The sequence below is a fragment of the Cuculus canorus genome, chromosome 10 (assembly GCF_017976375.1).
Source record: "Cuculus canorus isolate bCucCan1 chromosome 10, bCucCan1.pri, whole genome shotgun sequence".
Lineage (NCBI taxonomy): Eukaryota > Metazoa > Chordata > Aves > Cuculiformes > Cuculidae > Cuculus > Cuculus canorus.
Window position 1 is genome coordinate 13,145,591 of NC_071410.1, and position 13,978 is coordinate 13,159,568.

The 13,978-nt window shown below is 44.1% G+C and overlaps 1 protein-coding gene and 1 long non-coding RNA gene across 2 annotated transcripts in view; one reads left to right on the top strand and one right to left on the bottom strand.

Annotated features, from left to right (window-relative positions):
• Nucleotides 1-13,978, top strand: part of TMEM185A (transmembrane protein 185A) — a 152,590-nt gene that overhangs the window by 34,712 nt on the left and 103,900 nt on the right. The gene's annotated exons all lie outside the window — the stretch shown is intronic.
• Nucleotides 8,789-13,055, bottom strand: LOC128853149 (uncharacterized). The gene is made up of 3 exons (XR_008451440.1): nt 12,943-13,055; nt 10,654-10,815; nt 8,789-9,477 (listed from the first exon to the last, which is right to left on the bottom strand). It is a non-coding gene; the product is annotated as an uncharacterized LOC128853149 (long non-coding RNA).

A 13,978-nucleotide genomic window follows, 5' to 3' on the forward strand; every position in this document is an offset into this window, starting at 1 on the left:
ATAGTCAGAGGTGCAATGGTCATCACTGTGCCTCTTTACCATTACATCAATAATACGGCCTGATCAGCTTTTGGCTCCAAAATTACCTGAAGCACGGGGTTGACATTAAGGAGATTCTTTATCCAGTTCCAACTCTGCTATTGGTTTTTGGTGTCACTTCACTTTGTTGGCCTCAACATTTCCACCTCTAAAATAGGAATAATGATTCCTTGCCCAATTTCATTGCGCTTTGGGAAGCAATCAGAAACTACAGCTGTAAGTGCCACCTAAATACTTGTAAACACGTCTGTGTCACTTGATATGGTAAAGCAATCGCTACACTCTCTCTCAATGCAAACAAACTATTCAGTCACATACAGTAAGGGTTTAAATTCATTAGTGTATCCACATTTCTGAAGTTGCTCTGCCTCTGTCAGCACCCGGAGTAAGCTCGGGGTAGTCCAGTCCTACACAGAAGTTGAGAGTAAGTGGTGGGCATCAGCTAGTCAGTGCTAGAAGATGTGAATGATATGACATTAGATGATTTTTAGCTTTTTAAATATAAAAAAAATCGAATCTGCAAAAATCTTGAGTCTATACAGGTGTGCATGCTCTGTCAAACACTGCCTCTTCTCCCTTTAAACACACACATACACATTTTAAGACTTTCAGCATATGCATATTTGGGTATTATTTTCACTCAGAAAAGCCAATAACCAGCATCGAAAATTTTACACCAAAGATCTGAAACTTGTCAGAGCCATAAGTGAGAGCAGAGGGTGAGAGGGGAAGAGCCAGCAATATGTCAGTATTACAGCCATACTTTTAACACCCTAGTTATTCATTCACTTCTCTTTTCAGCTAATTACACCAAGAAGACTTTATGGAAACTGTTGTCAAATGATTAAAATGAGAGCAGTTCAGCCGTTATTTCAGTCCCAGGTTACTATGGTAAATTCATTTACGAACATTTGACGTATCAGTGATTAATTAATATTAATGGCAGAAATCACTTCAAACTTGCTTTATGCTAGAAATCACACACAATCCTGGCTCTAATCACTCGGCACATAAAGAAACTTTAATTGATAACCCAAGTTTAATATCCGTCAGGAATGGATTCCGTAGGAGGAATGGAGCAATGTTCCCTGTAATCATCCTAGAGGAGATAGAAAGCTTGTTCTACCAACATCAAAGAAGATTAGGCAGCAGAAGCCTGATAGTAAAGTAGCAATTATGGAGGGTTTTTTTTAATTCTGTGCACCTGCTTCATCAAAATAATAGGCATCTTTTAGCAAAATAACCTGAAACTCAGTTCACTGACTTTCAATTATCTGATGCCGGGAAATGCATCTGGAGAGACATGAGAAAAGGTGATAGACATGCAGAGAAATAAAGGGAAGAGGGAAATTAGAATGAGGGAAAATATGAGTGCCTATGTAAGTGGGTGTTATAAATATCCTGTGCCTCAGGCTCATTATTGAAAGGGAATATTTTTGCTGAGTTAAGATTGTGGCATCAGACACATTTGACCAAATCAGTCCCTGGTGGAGTGCCTTTGACTACGGTAAACAGCTTACACCAGGAACAGATTTGGCTCATTGCTTTTAAGGAAAATTTTAGGCATCAAACCTTAATGCAAGCAAGGGAAGCACATGATAACTTCCCATGAACATTTCAGGCTGTATAATTTAAAGGGAAAAGGACTGTCTTCAAATTCCCCTTTATCAAGCAGTATTGCTACACAAACCCAGGAATGACCACATAGCTGTGTTTCAAATGGTAAGTCTGAAGTTAGACCAGAGCCAACCCTTCCTGAAGGTAGGAAGGGGAAGAAAGCCCAGATGCAGTCTTGGGTTTACATCAGGGACTGCATCCCCCTTTCTAGAAAAGCACAAGGCAGACCTTCAGACGCAAACTTAAGAATCCTGGCTGGGGCTTAGTATCTTTCCTTATTAGGCTCTACAGGCATCACTTTTTTTTTAATAAATCCTAGTCTTGTCTGAAACCACTTTTTTCAGAGAACAGTTGGTAATTTACTTAAACATTTCACGATCTGCAGCCCTGGAGCCTCCACAGGCAGAGTACAGCAGAGGTCTCAACCAAAGAAAAGCCATATTACCAGCCCCATTATTGGGTGAAGTTCTTGCCAGGCTCAAGACAAAATCAAGAACAGCACTTCTCCACCTTTTTTTCAGTTTCACACCTTTGTTGAATTCACTGTGCCCTCTCATGCACATCACACTCCCTCCTCCATTATATACAATCATCCCTATCTCATTCTAACTCAGAAATGATCCTCATATTCATGCTGGGCAGAAGAGTGCCTTCTCCACATTTTATCTCCTCGGCCCTTACAGCTCCTGTTTGAGCTCCCATCCCCTTGCAGAAGACCCAAGACAGAGAGAACTTACCACCACATAGTCCTCTGCACACCTCTTCCTGACTGCCGTTCCTCCTGTTTGATCGGCAGCCCTGTCTTCAGAGCTCTGTTTAAAAGTCGGTGGCTTTGTGAGACACCACTGAGGGTGAACATAGGCTCTGGGCAAGTGTAGACTTGCATTTAACCAACATGCAAAAATGGGCTCTGTGTGAGACAGAGCAGTTAGTTACCCTCCCGTCAGCCGTGCTGCATCCCAGCACATTGCACATCCAGCAGAAACTGATCTGTACGCTGGAGGCTGAGGCACAGAGGACCATGAACCACCAACCATGGCTGGCAGAGGCTGGTCCTCCAGCAAGAATCACAAACACATCCCACCTCTTGCAAATGAAGTAGAAGTAATTCCACTGTAATTAAATAGGAATTTTTGTATGAATTCCAAATGAACCTCTGTAACATTATCATTAGTCCCCGATACATCTCTTATTTTAGCTCATTAGTATTATTGGTAATAAATGGTAGTAACTGGATTGTAATTAAATAGGAATTAAAATATGACTTTCTAATGAACTACAGCAAAACAATCGCTATTTCAATATCCACTAATTGTTGTTCTGTTAGAAATACAGGCAACTTATTTCTAATGAATTGCTACAAATTATGAATATGTGGCCTAAGCCTACGAAACAGCGTCATATCAGTAAGTGTGCCTGGTAGATGTCAGCCAGCTGTGCGGTGAGCAGATCTACCCACGGAACTCGGGACTTGCAGCATGCTAATGCCGGTAGAGAACACACTGAGCTGTGACATTTCCACAGGAAACTGTTTTTCAAAAGGCTGCAATTTTTATAAAAAGGGCAGACAAGCTGCCATTGCAGGTGCCATCAGGGAAGTGTATTAAAAGCCGTGAGAAACCAATAGCAGTAATCCAAGACGAGTGTACCTTTATGTCATTGGTTCTCTTTGCTTATAATAAAAGTGCTTTGTAATATGTCTCAGGGTGGTAAACCCCCCGTTTTACTATTTATACATTCCCTATCTGTACATAGATACATATGTAATATGCATATGGACAGAATTTCACTTCTATGACTGGTCTAGATTGAAAAGCCATAGAGAGCATTTGCTTCTTTGTATTAGCGTTGAGGATGTAACAGGTGTTTGGTACCAGAATGTGGAAGCTATGAAGCACGTTTATAACAGGGAGTACTGACTCTATAACAGAGGATTTGTATCTGCGTTGGGGTGGGCTTATTCAGGTATGATGGGATGGTGGGGAAGTGATCTCAAAGCATGCATGTAACTGACAAAAACCCACCTTTCTGTTTTCAGTTTGAAAGCTGGCAGCATGCCTCCCACCAGGCAGCCTCTCAGATACGCACCCCAAGCACCTTCTGCCTCCAAAGCAACTGACACTGGGCTGGATCCTCCCGGCTTTCACAGAGTGTGAGTTCCCTCCATTAACTACCGCAGATTTTCTTCCATCCAGGCTTCTTATTTCTTGCCCATCATCACTATCTCACACTATTGATTTCTAGGTGACAGCAGCAGTTGGCCACCACAAACATGGGACACAATCAGTTCCCCTTGAGCCGTCCACACTGATATGATCCCGAGGCCTGTCTCGACGTGCCCTGAAATATCTTCATGTCTCCATTTGTTCACCATCCCTATCATTTACCTCTCATCATACCACAAAGACAGTGGCTGGCACCGGTATTTACAATCCCTTTGGATTTCCACATCCAGCAGGGGAAATTCAGAATTAGGCTCCAGCCAGGATCTGTGAGAGCCACGGTCTAGATGATGTGGGCTCTGGAGAGGGCTGTTCACTGCTTCGGCATCTTTGTTATACCCAAATTTAAATCATGGAGATTGAACAGGGCAAGCAAACTCACTTTTTCAATTTTGTTACCTAATCAAAACTCTGAAGCTTCTAGTGCTGGAGAGTGTTCACATATCATCCACTTTCCATATCCAATGCTGACAAAACAATAAGGCAGGAATAACATAAGTCGTGAGAAAACTAGTCTGTCTCATAAATCTTCACAGGAAAGTGGCTGCTGTTTTATGTTATTGCAGCGTGTTGTTTCCAATGAAGTGATTACTGTTAGATGTATTTTTAAATTGCTTTTGGTATTTTTAAAAATACATGACTTTGAGAGTGATAGAAATGAGATTGAGTGGTGGTAGACAGTGCCTACAATATGATTAACTTTTTCCCAGACCAGCCACTTCTAAAATTAAGGTTACCGATACAGCTATTGTGAACTCTACCCTGTCTGAAAAGGGCTCACTGGCGTCTGTGAAATGTATGCAATTATCCGACTCCAAAACCCTCTTCTTCAGACACTACATGGGCTTGCCTCCTGCTTCAAGATATTTGATTAATAACCTCTAAGGTTATTTTAAAGTGTGAATGTGCATCTTTATGCATGAGAACTCTGTCACACAGGGCCTTGAGTTATGTCCTGTTGTGACTGAGAAGTTGTGCGTACTGGCCACAGGAGGCGAGGAACAGCTTTGTGTGTTCACAGCTTCAACCAAGGAACACACACTTCCAAAAAGGCTGACCCACATTGTAGATAAAGTTAATTTGGAAGACATTCAAAGCAATAAATATCAACTGAGTGGTTTTCTCAGGGCTTTACAAGTCACTAAAACTCCAGGTAGATTTTACCTACCAAAGGCTTCATTTGTGGCTAGCTGAGCTCTCACGGTCCTTTTCCTGGACACCCTCAGATTCCTTCCAGCAGCTAATGAAGCCTGTAACAATCCCAGAATCAGAATCAGAATCACACAAGGTTGGAAAGGACCCATTGGATCATCGAGTCCAACCGTTCCTAACACTCCCTAAACCATGTCCCTAAGTACTTCATCCACCCGTTCCTTAAACACCTCCAGGGAAGGCGACTCGACCACCTCCCTGGGCAGCCTGTTCCAGTACCCAATGACTCTTACTGTGAAGAATTTTTTTCTGATATCCAACCTGAACCTCCCCTGACGGAGCTTCAGGCCATTCCCTCTAGTCCTGTCCCCTGTCACTTGGGAGAAGAGGCCAGCTCCCTCCTCTCCACAACCTCCTTTCAGGTAGTTGTAGAGAGTAATAAGGTCTCCCCTCAGCCTCCTCTTCTCAAGGCTAAACAACCCCAGCTCTCTCAGCCGCTCCTCATAAGACTTGTTCTCCAGCCCCCTCACCAGCTTTGTTGCTCTTCTCTGGACACGCTCCAGAGCCTCAACATCCTTCTTGTGGTGAGGGGCCCAGAACTGAACACAGTATTCGAGGTGCGGTCTCACCAGTGCCGAGTACAGAGGGAGAATAACCTCCCTGGACCTGCTGGTGACCCCATTTCTGATACAAGCCAAGATGCCATTGGCCTTCTTGGCCACCTGGGCACACTGCTGGCTCATGTTCAGTCGGCTGTCAACCAGCACCCCCAGGTCCTTCTCTTCTGTGCAGCTCTCCAGCCATTCTTCCCCCAGTCTGTAGCGCTGCATAGGGTTGTTGTGCCCCAAGTGCAGGACCCGGCATTTGGTCTTGTTAAACCTCATCCCATTGGTCTCGGCCCAGCAGTCCAGCCTGTTCAGATCCCTTTGCAGAGCCTCCCTACCCTCCAGCAGGTCGACACTTCCTCCCAGCTTAGTGTCATCTGCAAACTTGCTGAGGGTGCACTCAATGCCTTCATCCAGGTCATTGATAAAGACATTGAACAGGGCTGGACCCAGTACTGAGCCCTGAGGAACTCCACTTGTGACTGGCCTCCAGCTGGAGTTAACTCCATTGACCACCACTCTCTGGGCCCGGCCATCCAACCAGTTTTCAACCCAGGAGAGTGTGCGCCTGTCCAGGCCAGAGGCTGACAGTTTCTGAAGCAGAATGCTGTGAGAAACTGTGTCAAAGGCTTTACTGAAGTCCAAGAAGACTACATCCACAGCCTTTCCCCCATCCAGTAGTTGAGTGATTTTGTCATAGAAGGTGATCAGGTTAGTTTGGCAAGATCTGCCTTTTGTAAACCCATGTTGACTGGGCCTGATCACCCGGTTCTCTTGCATGTGCTTCATGATAGCACTCAAGATTACCTGTTCCATGACTTTCCCTGGCACTGAGGTGAGACTGACAGGCCTGTAGTTCCCCGGATCCTCTCTGCAACCCTTCTTGTATATGGGCACAACATCAGCCAGCCTCCAGTCTAGTGGAACTTCCCCAGTCAGCCAGGACCTCTGGAAGATGATGGATAGGGGTTTGGAAAGGACATCCGCCAGTTCCTTCAATACTCTTGGGTGGATCCCATCCGGCCCCATAGACTTGTGGACGTCTAGCTGGGCAAGCAAGTCTCTAACCGCCTCCTCTTGGATCACGGGAGCCTCAATCTGCCCCTCTAACTCTTGGATTTGTAAACAGAAGGAACAACTTTCTTTGCTATTAAAGACTGAGGCGAAGAAGGCATTAAGTACCTCAGCCTTGTCCTTATCCCCTGTCACTGTTATTCCTTCTGCATCCACTAGAGACTGGATATTCTCCCTCGTCCTCCTTTTCCTGTTAATGTACTTGTAGAAAGACTTTTTGTTGTCTTTCACAGACTTAGCGAGTTTTAATTCTAGTTGGACCTTGGCCCTCCTGATTTTTTCCCTGCACGATCTCACTTCGTCCCTGTAGTCCACCCAAGATGCCTGTCCTTTCCTCCAGAGCACATAGAGCTTCTTTTTCTTATTGACGCATCTTGAGATCACCCTGCTCCACCAAGCTGGCTTTTCCCCCCGCCGGCTCCTTTTCCGGAACACAGGGATGGCCTGCTCTTGAGCTGATAGGATTTCATTTTTCAAGAGCGCCCAACCCTCATGGGCTCCCTTGCCCTGAAGGACTGTTTCCCACGGGACTTTGCTAATCAACCTTCTGAACAGGCCAAAGTCTGCCCTCTGGAAGTTTAATGTGACTGCTTTGCTAACCCCCTTCTTAATCCCACCTAGAACTGAAAACCCTATCATCTCATGATCACTTAATCCCAGGCGTCCTCCAACCGTCAAATCCCCAACAAGACCTTCCCTATTCACAAACAGCAGGTCTAGGAAGGCACCCTCCCTTGTTGGTTCGCTAACCAGTTGTGCAAGGAAGTTGTCTTCGATGCACTCCAGGAACCTCCTAGACTGTTTCCTTTCTGCTGTATTGTACTCCCAGCAGACATCCGGAAAGTTAAAGTCTCCCACAAGGACAAGAGGCAGAGATTTAGAGACTGTCCCCAGCTGTTTATAGAAGAGTTCATCAGCAGCTTCTTCTTGGCTGGGTGGTCTGTAACAGACTCCTATCACAAAGTCCCCTTTCTTGTGGGCTCCTCTGATTTTAACCCATAGGCACTCGATCCCGTCCTCACCGTAATCCAGTTCGAGAGTTTCAAAGCACTCTTTGACATAGAGGGCTACCCCGCCTCCTTTCCTACCCTTCCTGTCCCGCCTGAAGAGTTTATATCCCAACATAGCTGTAGTCCAGTTATGTGAGTCATCCCACCACGTTTCTGTGATGGCAATGACATCATAGTCACCTTGCCCTACAACAGCTTCCAGCTCATCCTTCTTATTGCCCATGCTGCGTGCATTGGTACAGGGTCCCTCAGGCTGCTGTGCGCTGCACAGACCAGGCACTATAGGGTTAAACTTACCCAGACAAGAGAGACTCAATAAGAGGCAAAAGGAAAATGAATTAGAGGAAAATCAACAGGCACCAAAGGAAAAACTAAATTACATTTCATGTACACACATGCACTCTTTTGGCTTGAGGGGGCAGAAAACGTAGCCAAAACTGAGCTGTTTTTATTCTAAACAGTGCATCAATCCATTGATTAATTTTACACTTTGTTCCTTATGAACCTGGGCTGGGGCCATGAGTACTGCTATGAAAAGAAGAATAGAGCCAAAAAGGAACTCTTAAAAAGTTGGCAGCCATTTCAAGGCAATGTGTCTGGCCAGCAGGAAGGAGATGGCTCCTCCAGGGAAGTGTATGGAGCTGTAAAACCATTTGCGAACGGGCCCTGCTCAGTTTATAAGGTGTGTGACTGACTTAAAGTCAAGTTTCTTGCACAAATTTGTGGCTTGTAAATCGAATGATAAAAGTAGTCTTAAGTATCATTTTTCCAAAAGGGCATTACAAGATTGTTTAAGAATGACTGTATTTCCTCACTAATACTATTAACTTCAGAATTGTTTCCATCCATTACTGAGTTGAAGAAGGAAGGTTTAGGGTAAATTGCTACATGTTGTATGGTTCAGCTGGTCAGCTTTATGGTATAGGAAGCAGAAATAAAACAAAATCAAATAAAGGAATACTATAAAACACCATGGACTCACTTCAGCCTTTGTATAATCAAATGCGAATGGAAATTAATGGAGTTGCACTCACTCATGCCAAGGCTGACACATCCCTTGGCCACAGAGCAAAGGGTGGCAGCTAATCTCATCTCTCTGCGTTGCCTCCCAGGAACAGCTATTGTGAGCAGGAGCAGGCTACTAGCTCATCATTTTCAAGTTACCTGCTACCTGCTGTCTAAATGTTTCCTGAAAAGCTTAATTTTACTCAGGATTTCCCTTCCATAGGTATGTATTCCTTTCAGCAAGTTGGGACGTTACAGAATGATTTGGGAAACACCTCTGAAATCTTTCCAGGATAAGCCATGAGTGACTTTAAGTAGATGTAAGATCTGTGTAAGATCTGAAGAAGTCGGGACTGAATGAGGGGGGAATTCTGCCAGCGATACGTATATGTTTTATCTGTTGTTCAGACCACATTGCTTAGTGGGGGATAGGGCCAGGAGTCTCCATTTGCAGGAGGTTTAGAAACCACATCATACTGCTTATCTTGTTTGCATCAGGCAAGAGACAGCATGAATCCCACTTACTGATGGGGAAACTCACCTTCTACAGAAGATTTACACAAATCCAGTATCCATTTAAATACCTTAAAACATGGATCTGCAGAGGCTCCAGGCAGCACAGGTTTCACACAGACAATCTGGTCATTCCCGTGATCGACACACAGTACTCCACGGTCAACGTATATCCTGGCATCTGCCTGAGGGAAGAGTTTGCCTCAATGGTGAATTCAACTGCGTGTTGAAATTTGGCAACTGCAATGAAAAGGGAAAAAAAAAAGATATTTAGGTGAGATTGTCATTGCTGATCTAAGCCACAAAGCTGCTCCTGCTTAGGTTGTTTCACTACCTGACTTTCAGACATCCTACATGCCCACAACCTCAGCATAAATACTTCTGAGCAAATAAGGGTTCAAAAATCTCTGCACAGAACCAACTCTTTCCCTTCTCACTGCATTTCAATATTGCTAAATGTTAATTAATCACAGAACTTACACAGCCTTCCTCTTGCCCGAGTTTTACAGTTAAAGTTTTGTTTGAACTATGCTTTCACCCAGCTGAACAGTGCTCGAGGGTCAACAGAGCCACTCAATGTGCTGTGCAAAGCGATGCTTCTTTTAAGAGGCCTCGTTATTGAAATAACTTTTGAGTTAATGTTTGGAAATAACTTTGAAATGAGGACTTGCGCAGATCTGTTTTCTTGGAGCAGCAATTAGCTTCATGAGCAGTGACTAGCTGCAGTACCTTCTGCCATGTCTGACACATTAAATAAATTATTCACTCAGTTCATTAGCTAGAAATACAGTTTGTTATACCTGCTGAGTTACAGGACATGCAGCAAAGCCACAGATCATCTCAAATAGAAGAATGAAGTCAGGTTTTGTTGCTCCTGCATGAATGAAAAAAGGAGCCCAGAAAAGGTAAATAAGATACTTCTTTTCCTACCATAGGGCTCAATCAGTTTCTTTCAGAAAACTGCCCCTCTGCCCTGTTCCCTTTATGATCCAATTCCAGTTCTCTCCTTCCCACCAAGTCAGACTACATCAGCAAAAAATCCCATTGCCTCTGGTGGAAATATCCTCAGCGCTGGTTATTTTTTAATGAAAATACGATGCCACAGCCTCAAGAAACAGCTTATTGTTTTTTCCTACCAATCTGTCTCACTGTTGCAAGCAAGATTGCTGCAAGTCCTCTGTTTGACAGGCTTTATGTGGGCAGGCAGCAGCAACCAGACACCTCTGTGGAAAGGTGGAAGCTGAGGAAAAGCGTGGGTTGTCCTTCGTGCTTGTTGGTCTACAGTTGGTGCACGGTGAGAAACTCATAGCACCGTCTGCTCCCTGGGAGGTGGGATGAACTGTGCAGGCAGCACCTATTGATCTAACAGCTTTTCCCCAAGGTGAACCCCAGTACACGTGGCAATCATGGGCTCACCTCCAGCAGATCTGCCACCCTGAAGCAGGCCTTGGATGACTTATTCCTTTATTTTGTTCAGTCAGTTTTCCCCAGGTAGAATATAAGTATTTAGCCACTGTAGGTCAGCTGCACCCTTCCCAATCACTTACTATGGATGACACAGGTCTGGTGTGCAAAAAACTTGTTGTATAAAGAAGAGGAGAAAGGAGAGAAGAAATATAATAAATACTTCATTATTTCCAGAGTATATTATGCAAAATTTGGCATGAAATCTTTATCTCATATAAACGTGAAGGTCACTTATTTGTTCATTATATTCTCCTCAGTCTACATCATTATGTTCATAGTTTCTCTTATACTTTATGTAGTAAGGGCCTGCCAAACTCATTAGACATCAGCCGATAAGTGGATTTGAACTCAGAATCTGTTAAAAATCACATAGGCACATTAGAGCAATATTTCCAGGGCTTAGAGACGGTATACATTTAAATCTTCCCAGAGAGGATTTTGAGCATTTTAGATCCAGTGCAGCCGACTCAACACATAATTCAAGTCTGCTTGCGGTAGAAATTTACAGACTGGGATCTTAGTATCACTAGTCATAAATCAAAGCTTCACACTTAAAAATGTGTTAGTGGCAAAACTGTTGGATAGGGTGTAAACATCATCAAGCTCATTGTCATGCAATACCAGTGTTGGAATAATAGGGATAGATACTGTTAAATGTTGCATATGTTTTTTCTCTCCTGATGGAATTTGTACATGTAACACACAATCCTGTGTGATTTAATTTCCAGCCTGGGCAATTCTCTGGATGAGGAAGAGCTTCTGAAGCTGCCCTGGATTCTCACCCTAGTGCCATGACTTCAAATATGCTTTTACATGAAACATGGACAGAGGGGAACACAGGGTATATTTATGCCATAGTTTATGTTTGGCTTACTCATTGCTCTTTATTGTAATTTCCTCCAACTGATGATAAAATGCTTATAAAGCATTGGGCTGATAATTTGCAGGCTCTCCTGCTGCTCTGTTTGTTATAAAGCTACTCATGTCTGCAGGAGAGTCTTTCTTCCTTTTGGATTTATGAGCCTAATGAACCACTGTTATTCTCCATCACTGGAGCCAGTGATGCTCTGACATTATAGCAGGAAGATTTGAAAACTTATGAGAAAGCACTTGAAACAAACTGCTGGTCTTAATAAGTGCCTCTTGTCTTCAGTGTGGTCTGAGGAAGATCTAAGTGAGTTAATGAATGAAAAGAACAAACCGAGTCCTGCACTAACCCTGCAAGCTTCACTGCAGAGTAAGTAGTGTTAGTGAGACAAATCCTCTGCTGAGTTGAACAGTATTTATCAGTGGCAAGACGCTTATACACAGCTCCACTGAAGGGCCCACTCAGCATACAAAGAGCCCAAGTCACCAGCAGTGCTCAGGTTTTGCAGTTTAGGCTGTTGGAGATATGAGGCTAAATACAATTAAATTGAAGTGCAACTAAATTTAACTTCCACCTTACGGCTGAGTAGACAGTCTTTTGCCCACTAGACACTCTAGATCCACTCAAACACCTCTTTTTCTGGGGCCATTCTTGACAGGCGCCAAATTCAGATGATTTCAAACCAGGAAGTGGAGGAAAACAGACTACTTCCTGAACACTAGCTGCAGGCTGCTGGTCCCCTTGTTATTTCCATAAAGGAGTACATTTCTGCCTGCCATGACAGGATACAACGAAGACAAAGGCAGTACTACGGCTAGGCCAGCCCCAGGCCATTTAGGAAGTTATAGGTCATAACCCACACCTTCATCTCCACCTGGAGACGATTAAGAAGCCCGCGTAAAGCCTGGAGCACACACTTCATTGGCTCCCAGTGAGATACCCAGAGTTAAAAGCATGTCCTGTTCAGAGCCCCATTGGGCAAGCTGCTGTTATCAAAGAGGCAGTTCTTGGAGTCAAAAATTTGCTTCAGCTAAAAAAGTGTGAGGAGCAAAATAGAAGCAAGTTGCCCAGTGTTAAGCAATAAGTCAACAGCAGCGCTAGACATAGAACCGAGGCGTCTTGGCTGGGAGTGCCGGTGAGACACCAGTATGCTCTGGCAAGGTTTCTGCTGCCTTTGGCTGTTGTGCTGGATTCCCAGAGACAAGCGGGTTGAGCCAGTTAAGCCATGTTGCCGGTTGGGGCAGAACTTGAGATCATGCCAGTCCCTCCCCACCCTAAACGCCCCTGCCTGCAGAGCCAGCTGGCTCACTCCAGGCTCAAGTCGGAGTGTCAGACAACACCTCCACAGCTTGGCTGGTCAGGGAGCTTACCTGTAGGGCAACCCCAAGCCATGGGCTTCTGTTGCAGCCTTGATACAGCCCTTGCCATCCAGGGAGATGCTAGAGGTGGCTGGATGTTATGTTTGCAGGTGAGCAGTTTTGCTAAAAAAAAAAAAGAGTCCTCCCATCACATGCGATGCTTAAGCATGCTGTCAACTCCACGTACTATTCAGAAAAGCTCTGCTGTCTTCAATTTCTCTATAAACATTACATCTTTCATCATGGAACATGTATCAGCAGTTGTACTTGCTACAAAACCACCATGGCATAATAGGAAACAATGACACGTTCCTTCTTTTTCCTGTGATAGAGCGGGATTGGAAACTCAGTGCAATACAGGTCATTTAGCCAGCAAAATGTTAGTGGAAGATGATGGCGACATGCCAATCAGTGCTTTGAAAAGCTCAACCTAGGTGACTCTGTTTGCTTAAAAGTATTCAAAAGCTCCAATTACAATCAGTTAAAAGCAATAAGCATGCAAATTATTTTAAAACAAACTTTAATTAATTTCAGCATATGTTTCACTTTGGCTGATTAGTCAAATCTGATTTTCTGAAAAGAAACAATAAACATCTGCTAATGATGATTTACATATTACTGCTCACATGGCCTGCAGTGAGTCGTGTGGTGATGGAGGTTCTGCACAGCACAGGGAAGAGACATCACGTTGTGCCATCTACTCCCAGCCCGCAGCCGCCAGGTACAGAAAGCAACAAAAATAATTCTTCAGTAAAATGGCTAGACATTGCCTTAAAAGAACAGGATAGTTTTCATAGGAACACCCGTCCTGATAAAGGCTTTTCTTTTTGTTAAGCACTTTTTGGATGAGAAATGGGTAAAGCAGCCTGAAGCCTGCACTCGCAGTCCCCAAAACTGAAGCTCTCCATAGCTTGACCCTGGTGCAGACCCATACCCTGCGATACCAAGTGAGAAGCTACACAGGCAGCTGCATTCAGAATGACAAGAAGGGCTTAACCTACTGTTCAGACCCCACTTCCCTCTAAAATCAGATGCAAAAAGTACCATT